This window comes from Anas platyrhynchos, chromosome 12, assembly GCF_047663525.1.
Source record: "Anas platyrhynchos isolate ZD024472 breed Pekin duck chromosome 12, IASCAAS_PekinDuck_T2T, whole genome shotgun sequence".
Classification (NCBI taxonomy): domain Eukaryota; kingdom Metazoa; phylum Chordata; class Aves; order Anseriformes; family Anatidae; genus Anas; species Anas platyrhynchos.
Window position 1 is genome coordinate 18237614 of NC_092598.1, and position 17390 is coordinate 18255003.

Consider the following 17390-nt stretch of genomic DNA (forward strand, 5'->3'; position numbering starts at 1 on the left):
ATTACTGCCAGAGAAAAGATGATGAAAAAATAAGGAATACCATATCAGTATTCTCAGTTGTAAGCTCTAGGTATTATTATTTTATGGATTTTACATCATTCATTCTTCTATAGTCACTCATGTATGTTTAGATTTGTGCAAGGTGAATAAGAACATTTAAACAAAGTACTATTTTTCCATGGAGTGGTTTTCCATGGTTAAAGTTAAGTGATAATTGCACTGTATTTTTAAAGGCAAGTAGCATTTGGAAATATATAGGAACTCTGTAATAATTACACTGATGTCTTCCACAAGTTTCTGCTGTTCTCACTAGCTAGCCCTTGAAGGGAAATATTTTGTGTGCACGTTTCTGTTGTCTGCCTTGTGTCAGAAAATGCATGTAAAATGCTACCAAGTCTGACACCTACTTTGTCTCCAGTGTTTTCCCTGTGTAAATGACTACCCAGCTGCATGGAAATGGGGAAATGTCTCCTGTTTCAAAGAAAAGTTCCAGCTTTCTGTAGGTTATTCTCAGGTGAAGTCAATGAAAAGGAATAACTGGACATGTTTTATGTCAGGTAAACAGGTATGAGTCTGAGATGAGCTCAGCACTCTTTTTTTTTGGTGAAAGTTACACACAAGTAAAACGCATCGATGAAATGAGATTAAATTCTCCCCAACATTTGTGAGAGTGATTTTGCCTTTTTCATCCAGTTTTGTGGTTTCAACATTGAGGTTTCCACTGGCCTGAAGTTTTTCTTTCTTTGATAGCTGCTGTAAAGGAGGGAGCGTTCTAATTATGAATGAAGAATTTAACATTTAACATTACAAAGGTAAAATAGAAACTCATTTACAAGAGAATGAGCTTTGTCAAATGCACTTTTGTATTGAAGTATTTTAGAAAAATCTCTCGCTAAAGATTTTTTAACACAGAAGCATAGGAATATAATTTCCTTTTTTTGACATGCTTTACCTTTGCAAAGTTACTGGGCTGTTGACAGGTACAACAAGACATATGCTACGCTTACACGCTATTAGTGCAGTTGGCTTTGAAAAATGTCTAATGCATTGGCATATCTGACAATTTAAGGTATTAGTTAACAGTAAGACTCTGTAAATAGAGTGAATTTTAGCTACAACTGCTGACTTGAGCATTCAGTCAACATCTGCAGTACAGGGCTGAACTATATACAACAAATAATGCCATTTTATGCTATGGAGATGGAAGCTGGCATTATACGGTGTGTATGGCTCAGTCTGAAAGCGGTGATAATTGCAATATATTGAAGTTTTGCATTGTAATAAAAATAGAGACCATTAGTGGATACCATTTATGTCATTAGTATTTAGTGGCTGTGTGTTGCAGCTTTTTTAGTGCTCATAAAACTGTCTCTGCTTGCAGATATGTGACAACGCTGATATAAATTTAAATGCTTAGAAATCCATAAGACATAAAATATAGATAGTAAATAGGGGCATAACGTTATAGACAAAAACTTAATAATTTGGCACACAAATGTTTATATATTTGCATGTCTAGTGCAGAGATTAGCATTATGGTGATCACATTTATACTACAGAAGACCTTGATTAAACAGACAACAACAAATAAGGTAAAACTGAAGCACATCATGCGAAAGCAGTGGAGAATTCGTTCAGGTCCCCTAGAAGAGAATTTGTAATGTTGTACATCCTCCACATATGTCTGGTGGGATGTTGGGTTTTCTCTTTATAGACTTTGTGCCAGTTATGGCACCTGTTCCACTAATTAGTATTATAGTTGTTCCTAAGAAGCAGTTATGTTAATTAACCAATAAAAGTGAGGGGAAGGCTGTTAGGGAACCCTGAGATTGAGCTGGGCCGACACTTCTTTAATAGTAATGGAACCAGCCAGCAGGGGGAAGATCATCTAACATCTAGACCAAAACAGCAACGTCTTGCCAGGAATTTGGAGGCTGGCATGAGGGCTGGGGAAAGATGTCTTTGGAGAGTGTGGTGGAAGGAGCCCAGGAAGATTTCACTAAATACCAAATGTCACATGTTAGCCAAATATGCGATCCGCGTTGTTTTGACTTCCCAGTGTAAGACTTTTGTTTAAGACATTCAAGACATTTGGAAGCCTATTTTCACTTCCATGCAGAACATCTCTGGGAAAGCCATTTTCTTTTGATTTCAGGAGTGTCAGTTTTCAGTCCTTCTAGGATCTTTGAGGTTCCCACCACAGTTGGTTTTCCTTTAAGAGACTACCCACTGTGCTTTACTGTCCATTTCTTCTGTCAGTGATGGGTTTAAAATGAGAGATTCTGATACTTGTCTTCGGCATGCTCCGTCCCCATCTTCTTCAGCTCTGACCTTTACATACTGGAAACACCCTGGAGGTTTGTCATAGAGCTCTTGGGGGATTTGGAACTCAAACAAATTACACAGCTCTAAGGGAGAACACAGAAAACCATAAAAACACTTCAGTCATTAGGAGTGAAGTGACAGGAAGCAGTGTTAGAAAAAGTATCTTTCCAATTAAAGTTCCTTTCAGAGCACTCTTCTCAACATTTTTAATTCTGTGTATGTATGAATGGTTTGGCAACATTAGTTTTGTGTTGCAGAAGAAAAGAAAACCTTTGATAAACCTTCTGAATCTCGTCATTAAACAACGATGGGTGAGCTGGGTGGGAAAAATGATAGTAGAAATGGTGGTGGGCATGAACATTTGCAGAAAGCTTATGGCTCACTTAATAGATGCTAAGGTTAGAAAATCAGATGCTCTTTGGGAGCTCAAGTAATAAGGAGAAGTGAAGCATAGGCCTTCTGTATAGTGAATGTAAATAATTCCTTCTGTGGTGCCTACTGTTTCTTACAACCTACCATGGAAAGTGTTACACTGCAAATCTTTATTGTTCCTTTACAAAACATATTTTTGTCTGTTTATCTGTTCAAAACAGACTGAAATGTAAATCTCTAAAATGCTTTCCATCTTCAAAGCATTCAGTGCAGCTATTTATATTCATGTAAATTCTGAAATCTTTTTTGAAACTTTTTATTTTTGATTGCAGGATTCAGTGTCACTTCTTAGCACGTTGAATACCGACGGCTTTGAACATACAGCATGGCGCACAGCGATAACGTCGCTACGAGCGCTACCCTGCTGAGAGACAATTCTAAAGGAAAAGTGATGTGTTGAGTGATATGTTTTATATTGAGGTTGTTGGTTGATTTTGGAATTACGGGAAATATTAAAAAGGATAAAAAAACTCTTCTAATTCCTCTGTACACTGCTAAATTGCTTGTTGCTTTATTTATCCAACAGATATCTGAGAGTAGAAGCCACTTTCTGAAGCCATTCTGTACATAGATTTGTACTAAAAGCACTAGGGGACTGGAATCATAATACAGCTAAATGGGTGAGTTTTGCAGTAGAGACTGTTACGTTTGACTGGATCTGTGCATGCTTATTAGAAACGTATGAAAAGGAAGCATATGTATTAGAATGATCTTAGTGGGCTCTCTAAAATATATTGTGTCATAAGGCAGAAAACTATTTAGGTTTCTGGCAAAACATGGGTGAATCTGACAAAATTCTTCAAAGAATTTACCTTGGAATAACTACAGTTACCATACAGCCTTATAATAAATTAAGTGTAGCATATTCCAGTAAAAAGGACATGCATATGTAATGGTTTGAGTTGGAAGAGAATGTTGAAATGCTGGCACTTTAAAGTATCTGTAAGGCTATATAAGCAGATTTCCCTATTCTTAATAACGTTTTTTTCTCTGATATTTTCTTATATATCTATTTTTTCATTTCCTTTTTTTCTGACTGATAGGTGATACTTGGTATCAAGTTGCTCTCTTGTACTTTCTCATGTCTTGCAGGTAGACAGTGTATCATCCCAGATTCTTATGGGACAGTCAGCCTTATTAGGTTACCCAAATTGCTACAGGTCACAGCTGAGATGTATTAGTGGAATTTAATAGGAAAGCTTGCCCAGTATAGGCTCAGCTGTTCGTACTGCTTGTTATTGCTTTCATGAGAAACACAGGAGATTATTGAAAGATATGTTTATAAAGTGTACAGTGCAGTACAGCTACAAACCAGCTTTATGCCAAATTAGGTCTTGAACCTGAATGGATTCAGGCATCTACTGCAGTGTGGATTACAGTTCTCTGTGTGACCCCACACATATAGGTTGGCCTCCTCCTGGTTTATTTAATCCATCTGCAAAATTGAGAAAAGCAAGTACCTCAGTGAAAAAACAGGTACGCATCTGGGCCCAACTGTCCTGGGCAAATAAATTACAGATAAAGCAGTGGCTCAAATGAAGGGATAATAAAGAGGAAATGCAAGTCTCTTTGTCTCCTACACACATTTATCATTAACCTAGTGCTGTACTGTGTTTACATTTATTGGGTATGTTGAGTCTCACTGGACTTCCAGCAGAACAGATGTGGAGTCATCACCTTTCCCTGCAATTCAGTACGCTAGAAGCAATGTGTGGTTAGTCTTACTGGAGGAAACCTAGGCAGCAGGCTTTAGTGACTTGTGAATGAATCGATAAAGCATGTTCCTGTAGGTTTCTGAATTGTCTTATTCATTAAGAATGGAATTGGGCAGTGGAAGATTGATTTTTGCAGCAAATCAGTGGTTTTTTTTCCAGCAGTCCTTCATTTAGACACTAGATTTATGGAGTTGTAAAGCTTCATCAAAATATTATGCAGCATTTAAACTACAACAAGAATGATGGTAAACAGTTTAGATGTCCCTTTTCAGAACACTTCTGTGAGCTCAGAATGACATGAGAGCTGATCTTTAGCAATCCCCATCAGGTGACTTGCATCACTGGAAAGGTGCTGAGCTCCCACAGCTGATGAATGTGGCTCAGAGAGTATCTGAAAGACGTAGGCAGGAGACACTTGGAAAGAGAAACATTCATGAAGAAATATTACCCATTGTCTAAGGATGTAACCGAGAGTCACGTCTTTGTATGTCATAGTGGCTTATGCCAGCCCTTGACAATTGAGACGTGTGACATTAAATGCTACTTGAGAAGCAGCCATGCTTTAGAAACATCTCAAGTGATGATGATTGTATAGGCATGGAACCGGTTTAAATTTTGGCAGAGTTGTTTTAATTCTACTTATTTTTGCTCAGTCACCATGTGGCTGTGAAGTTCTGAAAGAACTTACCTTTACAGATGTGCTTCACATGAAAATACTGTTCCTGCATGGTGCACAGAGGCTACCTGGGTTTCAGTTAATTGAGCATGGCAGCACGCCGTGACGGTGTGCTTTCAGGCTAGCATAACTCGCCTGGGGGTAATGCAACGTTCGTCTGGGAACCTGTGTTCTTCATGCACACATGCATTTCCAGCATTTTGCACCAATGTTAATTTCACACATAGACTGGGGACAGGTAAGGGGAGTGCTGCATACGCAGTTCTTGATTAGACTTAAAATATATATATATATATATATAAATAAATAAATTAAGTAGGAATTTGGAACCCTCACGTCTTGAGGGAGCTGGGGAAACACTGATGAGCCATAGTGCTGAGTCCAGACAAAAATCAGCTGAATCAAAATCAACAGCAACATCAACAGTAATACTTCTAAGCACAGTGCTTTATTAAGAATTGATAAATTGCCAGGCATTAGTTCCTACATAGATACTGTTGTAAAATGTTGGCTAGCAGTAAATCATTATATATCCTAAAACAAGTCTAAGCCATGTGCATTATCATAACATATATCGTCACCTGTTATGAATACTTACCTATCTCTTGCTTTTACATACCCACAGAAGATCATAATGTTCTCCAGTAATTCTCATGAGAGGCAGTTACATTAATTTTCTAGTAATTACTATATAAGTATTGATTAATGTTACCCACATATAAAACGCTTAGGAATCATTCATTGCTTGGTGTCAGCCTGAATCTGGATTCTGCCCTGCTGTTCTCTCAGTGGGGCACCTGTATAGACAGCCTTCCTAGCTGACTGCAGGAGCATGCACAGTTGCATTTATCCCTGAGGGATGCCCATGAATACTGTACATACAACGTCAGTGTTACAACTCTTGTAGCGCAGTAACAGATACTGGTGGTACAGTGCCTCAAAGGATGGGTTCGAGTTCAGTTTCCTCCGTTACATAGTCATAATTTCTGATACTGCTTTTGCATTGTGCACTGTGTCATAAGCTTCAGTGTTCAGTAAGTTATTAAGGATGGTGATCATTGGAGAATACAGAGGCTGAGGTAGAAAAGCTGAAGGTCTTGAGAGCTTCGTGTGAGGTGGGCTTTTCTCTTCTGTGTTTTCAGGTGGCCATCTTCCCCTTCAAAGTAGATTATCAGTTTCTGTGGGGTGCCTCCTCGCCGAAGAGCAGGAGGCAGTGAGCTGCAGCAGTGCACTTTCTTTCTCAAAAAGAGTGTTCCTTAGTTGGGAGGAACATCAGCAGATGTTTCTGAGGAGCTTTCCTAAGCAGGGTTTTAACACTGTCTTTGATGTCCAGAACTCTGCTTTAGCCTTGTAGCATTCTCTGGAGCAATTCATAATACAGTAGCCATAATTAAGGGTCTGACACATGATAGTAAGAGAGGAATAAGAGACTGGTTGTTATTCATTGTCACGTTTATAGAAGAGCTTATAGCTTATACAGCTCTCACTGGAGATGAACTGATAGCTGTCACTCTGGGGACTGTTTTTACACCAGCTAAAGGCGAGTTGGTGTACATTATTTACTTAGACTTTTACAGAATCCATTGCAATGGAGGCCTGGAAACTAAAGGTTGTATTCTTAAGAAATACCCATTTAGATTAGTGAGTATATTGTTTGAAACTAGCAAGGAAGCTAGCCCAGAGTGGCTATTTTTTAAAAAGAGAGATGAACAGAATTTTTCTTTTAAAAACCTGAGTGTGGTTAAACGAGAGGAAATGGAAAAATCCGGTAAGCTGGTTGCCCTAAAATTAGAGCTGTCCCTCAGAGCTGTAGGCACATTCTCTCTGTGTTAAACTTTTCATCGTCTCCCTGTGAGAGTGCCCCAGAAAGGAATGTACTTGGATCTGCTCAGGAGGAAGAGAACAGAAGTTGTACTCAACTCTGGACTTTGGTGAGTCCGGTAAGGTAAAAGACATACCGAAGATGTGAATGGATGCATGCAGTTGTTGGCGTGTTTCTGAATGGTAGAAATGCTAATACTGCTGAGGGCAGCTGGGTTATAGTATATCAGCACCTTCGTGGGATCAGAATACAGAATACCGAGTCACTGCGTAGCAGAGAGAAGTTAAAACCAGTGTCTGGGGTGGCAGGTACAGGCTGACAAGCTCAATTGAGAAGATGCACTTTTGAGTGTGGGGTAATAAACACTAGTGTAAACGGGTGAGAGGAAGTGATGGATTTTCCACTTACGGATTAAGACTGGAAGTCTTTCAGGAAGATGTGTTTTAGTCAAGTATGTTGTGGGGATTGATATAGAGGTAACTGAGTAAAAAAAATCTGATGTGGGAGGTCAGACGAGAATGTCTTATGGCCCCTTCAGCTCTTAACGTTTTTAAAATGTTAAACGGAAATCTCTCTAAACTAAGGTTTGAATAGCACATCTCTGTGGAGTTGTAAATAGCTCAAGCTGAAGAGCCATTAAAGTTTTAAATGCTTGCATCAACCCATGTTACATGCTTGAGGACAGAGGCCTTACAATCCTTGATTGTGTAATGGAGATAGCCAAATAATGGACATGAACAGCTAAAAAAGACTGATGTGCCGTGGATGAAAAGGAAAAGGAAATTCAATTCATATTAAAAAATATCAAACTGTCATAAAAGGATAATAGCGTCTTCTGGCTTTGGTTCTGCAGCTGGGCATTTAAAGCCCTCAAGTAAATCCTGCTGAAGTGAGGGGCTGAGGGAACAGGGACTGAGTCCTTCTTAGTGAACTAGGACAAGGATAAGGATGTTACTGACAAATAGTCACCTTTTCCATCTAAGGCTTTTGTTCAAGCCCTGATAAAATTTGAACCATAAAGGATAGTAAATAATAAGAACTAGAAGGTAAAAAAAAAAAAATAATACCCATAAGAGAAATTTTTATTCTTGTTCTTCCTCTTCCTCCATTAATGCTCATGTGGGATTTGTATGAGCCTAGGAAATGTAAATGGAAGTGGTCCCCAATTAGTGATAAACACTGCTGCAGAGCTATAAGGTGGAATCAGATAAAGGCCTTTACTGAAATTCCCCAGGATGAAATAATGTCACTTCTGTCTGAATAGAAATATTTGTCAAAACTTGTCCTTTGGGGTGATAGTTTGTTAAAACAGAACGCCCAAACAGCAGTGCTGAACTGTGCTATTTTAACACTTTCAGGCAGAATGTTCAGTCAGTAAAAAAGTTATTTTAACTTTCTGGATAGAAAAATTTCTAAGCATTTCAGTTTGAGATGATATTAAACTAAAATATACATACATGCTTACCCAAACCAACAGTCTTTTTACATTTAATTTCATGAAAACTTGAGGTCCCTTCGGCATTTCTAGTGTTCTGAGATCTCCTTCTTACTGACACAGAACACTTGGTTGTGTCCCAGCTCTGCCTCACAGGTTCACAGTTTGGCTTGGTTCACAAATGCCACAAGAATTAGTTTAAGACCAAAGCAATTAAATATTTTTTTATGGTTTATTATCAAATTCTAAATACAGAACAGTTCTGACAAATGCTCCCAAAGAGATTAGACAGCTGACCTGCAGACTGCGCACTGCATTTGCTTACATATTTAAGCTATTAGTATTTCTGTGAAGATATAGTTTATTAATTCATTGTTATTTTATTGATGTTCAATTGATGTCTTATTAAATGTAAATTAGATATTTGGGAATAATAATGTAATGGGATGAGGCAGGTGAGATTCCCCCAGGATAGTTTGTAATGAAGCTTCAAATTATTAATAATTCTAAGCTCATAAATAAATTATTAAGGGTGAACCAAATCCAAAAATTCTAGAATAAGCTATGAAAATATTAAGTGGTGGTAAACAGACTGTGACTTTTTTGTGATAACGTATATTTGTCACTAAGTCACATAAGTCAGAATCATTCAATGCTCTCCAGTCTTTCCAAAATATTTTGTATTTAGGCAGGTATCTTCCCCTTGTATCCCATTATTATGCTGCACCATTCTGTTTGCAGACTTTTTGCCTTGCCTGGGAACACTGTTAATTTAATATGCTAAGCTGACCTCGAGGGCACTGGGATGACACGGCGGCAGCAGTCGAGTGCTGCAGTATATCCTGCTGTTAACAGCTGGGGAGACCGTGCACTTTTCTGGACAGTCAACTGAGAGCTCTTTGGGGAGAAGCAGGGAAGCTGGCTCTTTGATCACGCTGTACGTGTCAGGAAGGATACGTCCTGTCCCTTAGCTGTCTTTCCTCTTTTCCATGGAAGACATTTCCCAGGAACCGCTCTTGTTTTCTCTAGAGTTAGCAACAAGACCATTAGTGTCCCTCATCTGAGAAAAGAAAGAAAGGAGAAAATACACTCAGGTAAGAAAAGAAGGAGTGCAGAGGAGAACATTCTCTTTAAAGTATTTTCTCCTAGGAGAAAAGGAGTGATATGGAAGAAATGGTCAGTTGAACAAACTTTTTTTCAAAAAGGCCTTCACTGTTGTTTGCTACTACTGCTCAGTCATTGTTACTTAGCATTACAGTTCTCGTTTGGGTTTCTTGTTTTTATTTCAGGATCTCCAGCATCCATCGAAGGTCTTTAGAGATCCAAAGTAAGTATTTTTTCAGTAAAACCATCAAAGCTATCCCAGCCTGTAAAGACAGGCCTAAATCCCAAGGGAGTGTTTAGTCTCTGTATTTTCTACTCATTGCAGAGCAGGGAATTGCAGAAACTCAGCACTTAAAATACTACTAGTAGTTACAAGAGTTAAGTCACGTGGCTACTTAATGAATATGAAAAATCTTAGTAACTAAAATTAACTTCCCAATATTTCTGTCAGTGAAATAAGAGATAACTGAATTTGAAAATTTGGCCCCATGGCTATAGTGTCACACAAGTAGTGGTGACAGGCATTCAGATACTGACTTGCATGTACCCAATGGGAATTTTGGCCCAAGGCAATTCTTCAGGGCTTGTTAGATGGGTTTCCGGTACGCATGGAGCAGTTTGGGGGGGAAAAAAAAGTTCAATTAATATTTTTTTTGAGAGATGAACAATGAGGTGGCTTATTCACTGGCTTAGACTTTCATCTAAAATTATATTCCAGGTATTTGATGATTATTGAATGGGCAAAGGGTTACAAACTAGAAATTTGGCTTAATACAGGGTGCAGGAAAAAAAAAATGCTGCTTTTCTGTTGAAAGACCTTGGTTGCTAGGAAGAGAGTATTCAAGTGTTTGCTTATGTTTTGCTGGGGTTTTTATCAGATAACACTGTGCCTTTTAAAGAATGTTTTCTTAAATAGTGAAGCTATAACCTAATGAAGAAATTGCAGTAATCACATTTCCTCAAAAACTGAGAATTATGATCTCTCTGTAATTATAGCACTGTATTTTTCAAACATAAATCTGCTGGCTTATACTTTTTTTTTTTTTTTTTGTAATTATAGAGTTTGAAATCAGCTTCCTGTTAGGGGGAAAAAAAGAAAAAGGAAAATGCTGATCCTGGGTGAGTACAGAGAAGTCACTTGCATGATTGGCAGCAGCCATAGCAAAATGACATTCTGTTTGGTAATTGGGAGTGGTTAGTCATGTCCATCTGTCAGGAAACCCACAAATACAGAAAGCAGATACAGTTTGAATCAGTCTTAATTTTTTTTCCATGATGTGCCAGTCTAGCATGATTTGGTGAAGCTGTTGGCAGATTCCTGTCCATACACAGATGCTTTTCTGTGGGGACATATTAAGCAATTCCTTGGGTCACATGGTTCCTGTTTCCCCTTCATCTGCTTGCACAGGCTGGGCTTGGAAGAAGGCCGTGCTCTGCCCTTGATGCTGTTTGCACACTCCCCAGATTACTTGTGACTCTTGTCAGCATGGTAAGAAACCGTTTGCATGTTCCTCTTGCAGCCATGGATGTCAGAGCACTGTGAAAGGTGAACAAATGGTTTGTAAGATCTCTACCGCTTTCTAATTTAGGAATAAGAGAAGTCTTGAGGCTGGTTTCACACTTGGGGCTTGTCTTTTTGCTGTCAAATAAACATTTCTTGTCCTGAAAGAAAATAAGATAAAAATAACTTCAAACACAGCTCCTTTTTCTGCAGCCTTTTTGCAGACAAAGGTGTTATAATTGAGAGAACGTATCTGAGTAAGAACGGAAAGATTCTAATAGGCATTTAAGCTGTTTGGTGCCCTATGTACTTCTGGTGTGTGTACATAAAACCAGGCACAGGGAATGTAGTACGTATCCTGCAGTCTTCAGGGGCACCTAGAAATTTGTGAGTTGCTCCATATCCTTATTCAAAGTTACAAATGTGGAGGTGAAGTAGAGGATAACATAGTAATTGGTAATCAAAATGAAAGAGGAAACAAAAGAAAAGGCCAATAATGCAAGGCAATCATTAACTGCCAAATATAATTTGTCAAAGGTATTCCTTCTAAATTAGACGGTGGCAGCATTTTACCAGATCAATATTGCCTTAGTGACTCCAGTGCAGTCTTGGTAGTTTTTGGCTAACAAATATGAAGAATTGGTATTTCCTATGTTTAAATTACAAGACCAAAAATTTGTTGAGTTAGTAACCCTTAAGTGTGGTCAGAAATCCCTATAAGACTGGGACTGGCAGCATCCAAGGCTTGAAAATGTGCATCAGAGCTGTTGCTTGATTATGAAGCTAGACAACCAGAAGAGCAAAGCTCAACAGCAAACTGAACTCGGTAGTAAATATTACAGCTCAGGGAATGCATGCCCCAGTGCTTGGTGATGTTAGTGGGAAAACATCTATTGACTTCATTTGGAGTTTGAGCTGCCTGTGAAAATAAGTACATTAAATAGTTAATCCAGGTGTTCTTGCCCATCTTCTTCTGCACATCTTACCTAGCCTCATTCATTTAATTAACAACATAATGTGTCCTTGCTGCAACTTAACACTATAATGTATTCTAATTCCATTTTATTCTGGTGCAGCTGTATTTCCAATGCTGTGTTTTATTTCAAAATAGAAGGCAGGAATTGAGAAATTCGATGTCATGCAATAAAGTGGCAACCTTCTAATAGGTAATAGCATTTCAGTTACATTTGCAGAGGAGGAGCACTAATCTAGGTATTTGCTGTATCATAGTAACCTGTTGACAATAGCGAGCATCTCTTTGTTTCTTAACTGGCTTTCGTTAGTGCAATAGGAGTCCCAGACTTACTCATCTGTGGAGATGAATAAGCAACCTTCAAAAAATTTGTCCCAGGTCCAAAGCAACCCAGGCCCTGTGTTCTTTGGCCTAGAACCCAGGCATCTGGAGTCATAGCCAGCACAACTTACCTTTGAGACCAGCCGAAGTGTGCCTCTTTAATATCTCCTTGAGGGAAAGAGTCGTATGTATGCACACACACACAGCTATGCGTCTGGTAACTCCACACCTTGCTGAATGCAGACCTGTGGTAGGAAGGTGCATCACAGCTGCATTCTTCAGACGAATACGCAAATTTTTGCTGCAACAGTTGAATATAACCTGACAATTATTCTCTTCAGTGTCTTGGGTTAATTCTATCCCTGGTTGAGTTGAGAATCCCCAAATGGTTATGTTATAGGTAAAAGATACCTGATAGGTCATTGTAATAGGTCGGGTTTTTTTTTTTTTTCCTTTAAAGCTATATTAATGTCATTTCTTAGGTGTCATTGCCTCTTCTTCAGTCCATTGTGAATCATGTGCACACAGCAGAGAAAGAACAGAACCCACCTCAGTCCATGAACGGTAAGAAATTTCATGTGGATGACTGCGTAAGGGGTTTGCAAGACTGCCAGTAATTTTTTATATTCAGAGTTAAATAGAGCAATAAGATGGAATTTAAGCTTTAGTGCGATGGATTGAGGCTCTTCAGTCAATCAAATTATAGTTCAATCAGTTCATTTTAATCACTTCTCTGGAGAGAAGTAAACCCCTATGTTGAAGAATATGCAGCAATTTTATTGATGGAAAGTTTAATTGTTTCATTTTTCCTTACCGTCTGTAACACACTAGACTTTTAATCAGTGGGAACTGAAGTTATAATGAAGTAAAGTCCACTTTCCACAGTTCACAACTAGCTGAAAATAATTGGGTTGAGACTCCCATCCAGACAGTGTAATGCCTCTGGCATTTTCCTGAAAACTACACTTAATTGCTTTGCTGATGTTGTTAAGTGGTCCTGAGGGGGATGAAGTAGTAAAGCTGCCCACATATGCAGAGAAACAATACACACAAAAAATGTCTTACAAGGTCCTTAAAGGAGGACCAACTGGTGACTAAAAGAAAATATATGGCCTTTTTTTTCCCCTCCCTTCTCTATACCAGAGAGAGCACACAGAGAGGCTGATAAAATAAACCAGGGAAACTCTATAAACACTAACGGTATTTTTATTTAAAGACAGAAAGCTTGGGACCACAGGTACAGAACACGTCAACTCTTGCAATCAAACCTGCAACTCACTTGGCATTTTTACACTGAACGCCAGTTAGCGTGCTGCCTATCTTCAGCACCTTGAGTTTGAGCAACAGATGTACTTGTGTCCCTACAGAGGGAGGACAGCTTGCTCGCTGTGCTCCAAAGTGGCAGCATGTGAGCCAGCTATGAGCTGAAAGCCTTGTCCAGGCATCAGTGGGATGAGCAAGTGTACTGCAGTAGGCTCTAAAAATGGTCAGAGAAGGAATAACACTTCAGAATTGCTCCTTATTTGGTACAGTCATAGGGAAACCCTCTGTGGTGGTTTTACCGTGCTGGGCAGCTAAACCCCACAACCGCTCTCTCATTCCCCCTCTTTTTAGATGAGGAGGGGGAGAAGTAAAGCAAAGAACAACTCATGGGTTGAGATAAGGATAATTTAATTAAAGGGAAATAATAATAATAATTAAATAGATTATTATGAACTAAACAATTTAACTAAAGGGAAATAAAAAGGGAAAGGGGAAAAGGGAGGGGGAAAGGGAAAATAAAAAGAAGGGAGGAAAACAAACAAATAAAATAAATGAAGGCTATGTGGGAGTGCAGAGGAAAGAAATTACTCTCTACTTCCCACAAATGAGCGATGATTGACCACGTCCTTGAAGCAGGGCCTCAATGCACGTATCTGGTGTTCGGGAGGAGGACCGACGTTTTCCCAACGAGAGCCCACCCCTCCCCTCTTCTTCCTGTTTCCACCTTTTATTGCTGAGTGTGACATCACATGGTATGGAATATCCCTTTGGTTGGTTTAGGCCAGCTGCCCTGGTGATGTTTCTCTTCTCACTTTTTGCCCACCCCCTAGGGAGGGTTAGAGAGAGGCCCGATGCTGTGCCAGCACTGCTCAGCAGCAGACACAACACTGGTGTGATAACACTGCTGTTCCAGCTACAAGTGCAGAGTACAGCGCTGTATGGGCTGCTGCAGGGAAAGTTAACATTCCAGCCAGGCCCAGTACACCCTCCTCAGCTGATTAGCATTTGAGGCCTAAAATGATGAGTGACCTGCTAGACTCAAACACATTCTGATGGAGAGATAGTTATTTAATAGAGAAAAGTACTAATAAACTTAGCTTCACACATTTTTTTTAAATTGCTTATTTACATAAGTGGGCACAGGAAATCTCTGGCAACAGCCTGGCCTTCCTCAAGGTGGTAGCTGTGTAAAGTTCAGTATGGCCTTTGTTTATTGTGTTCTTGCTTTCACAGGCTCTGAGCTGAACAACTACCCCTCAAGAATACAGGAGAAGTTTAGGCACCGAATTCTAAAACAAAAATCCTAATAACCTCCTTTAATGTCACAGCTGAGCCATTAGGGAGATCCCACAAGAACCTCCTTGACTCTAAGGTTAGTACCTTAGATTTGGGCCAGCAAAGCTCCCCAGGCACCTGAAGTGATGCTTTTTCCTTTAAAGTATGCTCAGGTCTTTACAGAGCTTGAGTACCTCGGCATCTAACCCTGTATGGGCCTGACCAAGCCCCACAATAGGCTTTAATGCCCAGTTCTCCTATGGCAAAGTAGTAACCTCCCATACAATGGAACCACGAGCCATATGCCAAGGAACTTGAGCTGTTGGTTTTGAGACTAGCACTGGGAATAGCACGTTGTGTCTAATCTAGTCTGTTTGCCTGCCTCTGGGAGAACAGCGCAGCAGCAGCAGTGGTCTCTGTTGTTTTTGGGGTCCCTTTGTGAGACAAGTAACATGGTACGGAACAGTTACAGCAAATAAGGCCTGTGTTTGGAAAAGCTGGGAGAATCTGCTTGGTTTTCGTACTCTGATTCTGAAGGACTGCAGAAACCAAGAAAATCTTCACTGCAGAGGAAAAGAACCTGAAACGTGGCATGCTAAAATGTGCCGGGCTGTTCTAGCTACTCTTCCCTCAGCCTTCTTCAGGAGACAAGTTACTGTCCCAGAAGGGGTAATGTGTCCCACAGCCGTAATGTAATACTGTACGGCAGAGGTGGCAAGCTGGCTCTCCCTTGTAAGCAGATGTGCTTCGATTCCTGGGTCTAAATAGAAATAAGAGGGCGTGAATGTTTTGACACACTTTCTCCTGATTTGGCATACTGTATGATTACAGCATGGTACAGACTCCAGAGGAAATCCAAAATACACCTTCCTGTACAGGCACAAATCTGACTGTCTGATAAACTGTTCATATGGAAAGACATGATTTGCATGGTTGTTCTCAAAGCCAGTGTGTGTATTCATTAGTGGAAGCATGTCAGATAGCGAATGTCAGTAAGATGCCTTTGATATGTTGGTGTCTGGATAATTTTTTTGACCAGCTGAATGGCATATGTTTAAATGTAAACATCTGTTCTGTATTTGTACAGTACTGTCTGTATTTTTTATATTTTCCCTTGGCTAAGAGTTTGATTGAAACCTGCGAAAAAATTGAGATTCATCCCATTTTTAAAGAAACACAACTTCTGTATTATTTCAGCATGTGTCTAGTATGTTTGTTTTCTTATATGGGGAAGGCATTTAAAAAAGGATATATTTTTTTTCCATAACCAAACCAGACTCGGTTTCCAGGCAAAATAAAGAAATTGATTTGCCTCTAAGTCTGTTAACTGAAAAGAATGTTGTCCCTGTAAGAGGGAGTAAGTAACAGTTCTGTGGTAATGACAGTGTAATGGTTTTATCCAGAAAGTTTTCTGATGCAGTTAGAGAACTTGCCATGTAATTAATGACTTAATAAAGAAATGAAATAATACATTTGTTAGTCTATTTATTATACATGGGTGTAACTGAAAAAACAGTGTCATAACAAAGGGATCTGAAAACAGTTATTACAACTCATCAATCAAATGAGCCACTGGAGCACTGTTCCTGATTCTATAACCAGCTTAAAAAGCACAGTTTGATCTAAAGTAATGAACAGTATCTTACTATTACAGCAAAATGACACGAGACATTAGAAACCAACTGGGAATACCTGGAGTGTGCAGAGCTAGTGTCTAATGCTGAAGGACAGGAGGATCTTCAGAAACATTGCTAAGTGAGTGACTGTGTTGACTGACTATGAACTTACCAGCATGATGGCACGAAGAGGCTCTTGAAAGAAGCAACAGAACACAACAGAAAGTTGTCTACTGACAGCATTACGAGCATTTCTTTAGTAAATGCTTTGTTCAAGCATACAATCACACTCTCATGAGTGCCCCATGAATACTGGTTTCTATGTTTTGATAGCAGTGAATAACAAATGTCAGCTCTTGGTGGACTTCTGCAGTCTGGTCTTTGTATACTTTTTATATATGTTATCCAATGCCTAAAATAAAATAAAGTTAAAAAACAAAACAAAACCCCGTCACATGTAATGTGAGAAAATTAAATCTATAGTAAAAAAGAACACCCAAAGCTCCATATCAGAGTCATCATAGCAACACAGAATCACAGCATTTCATAGCCATAGCTTAAAAACAAAACACTTAACAAAGCAAGCAAACAACAACAACAAAAAACACACTACAAGCTGGGTAGTATTGGTGCTACTAACTTGTTGTTCAGTTTAAAAAAATAATTATAATAAAGCCCAAACTGAGCTGCTGCACTGGCAAAACCTTATAAACCTTATTCCTGGGCACTAGGACGAGGCTAGCTAGGCCGAGGTGCCTCGGAATCAGTGCCATCTTGTGGCTCTTTATGATATTAAAAAATAAATGCCAAAGCTCACACCTCTGCTACAATAACTGCAGATGTTCTTAGGATCAACCAAAGTTAAAAACAAACTGCATGTGGTAAATGATTTAAAACATAGTAAGGCTATGTAAATTTGACCATAACTGCTG

The 17390-nt window shown here is 39.2% G+C and overlaps 1 long non-coding RNA gene across 2 annotated transcripts in view; it reads left to right on the top strand.

Moving 5' to 3' along the window:
- LOC106020416 (uncharacterized) overlaps positions 1 to 16314 on the top strand; it is a 32670-nt gene extending 16356 nt beyond the window's left edge. For both annotated transcript variants that reach the window (XR_001195910.5, XR_002406815.4), the window contains 6 exons: positions 3284 to 3377; positions 9695 to 9732; positions 10570 to 10628; positions 10918 to 10998; positions 12787 to 12868; positions 14801 to 16314. This is a non-coding gene — a long non-coding RNA (uncharacterized lncRNA). The remainder of the gene's footprint in view (positions 1 to 3283; positions 3378 to 9694; positions 9733 to 10569; positions 10629 to 10917; positions 10999 to 12786; positions 12869 to 14800) is intronic.
- Positions 16315 to 17390: the final 1076 nt, after the last annotated feature.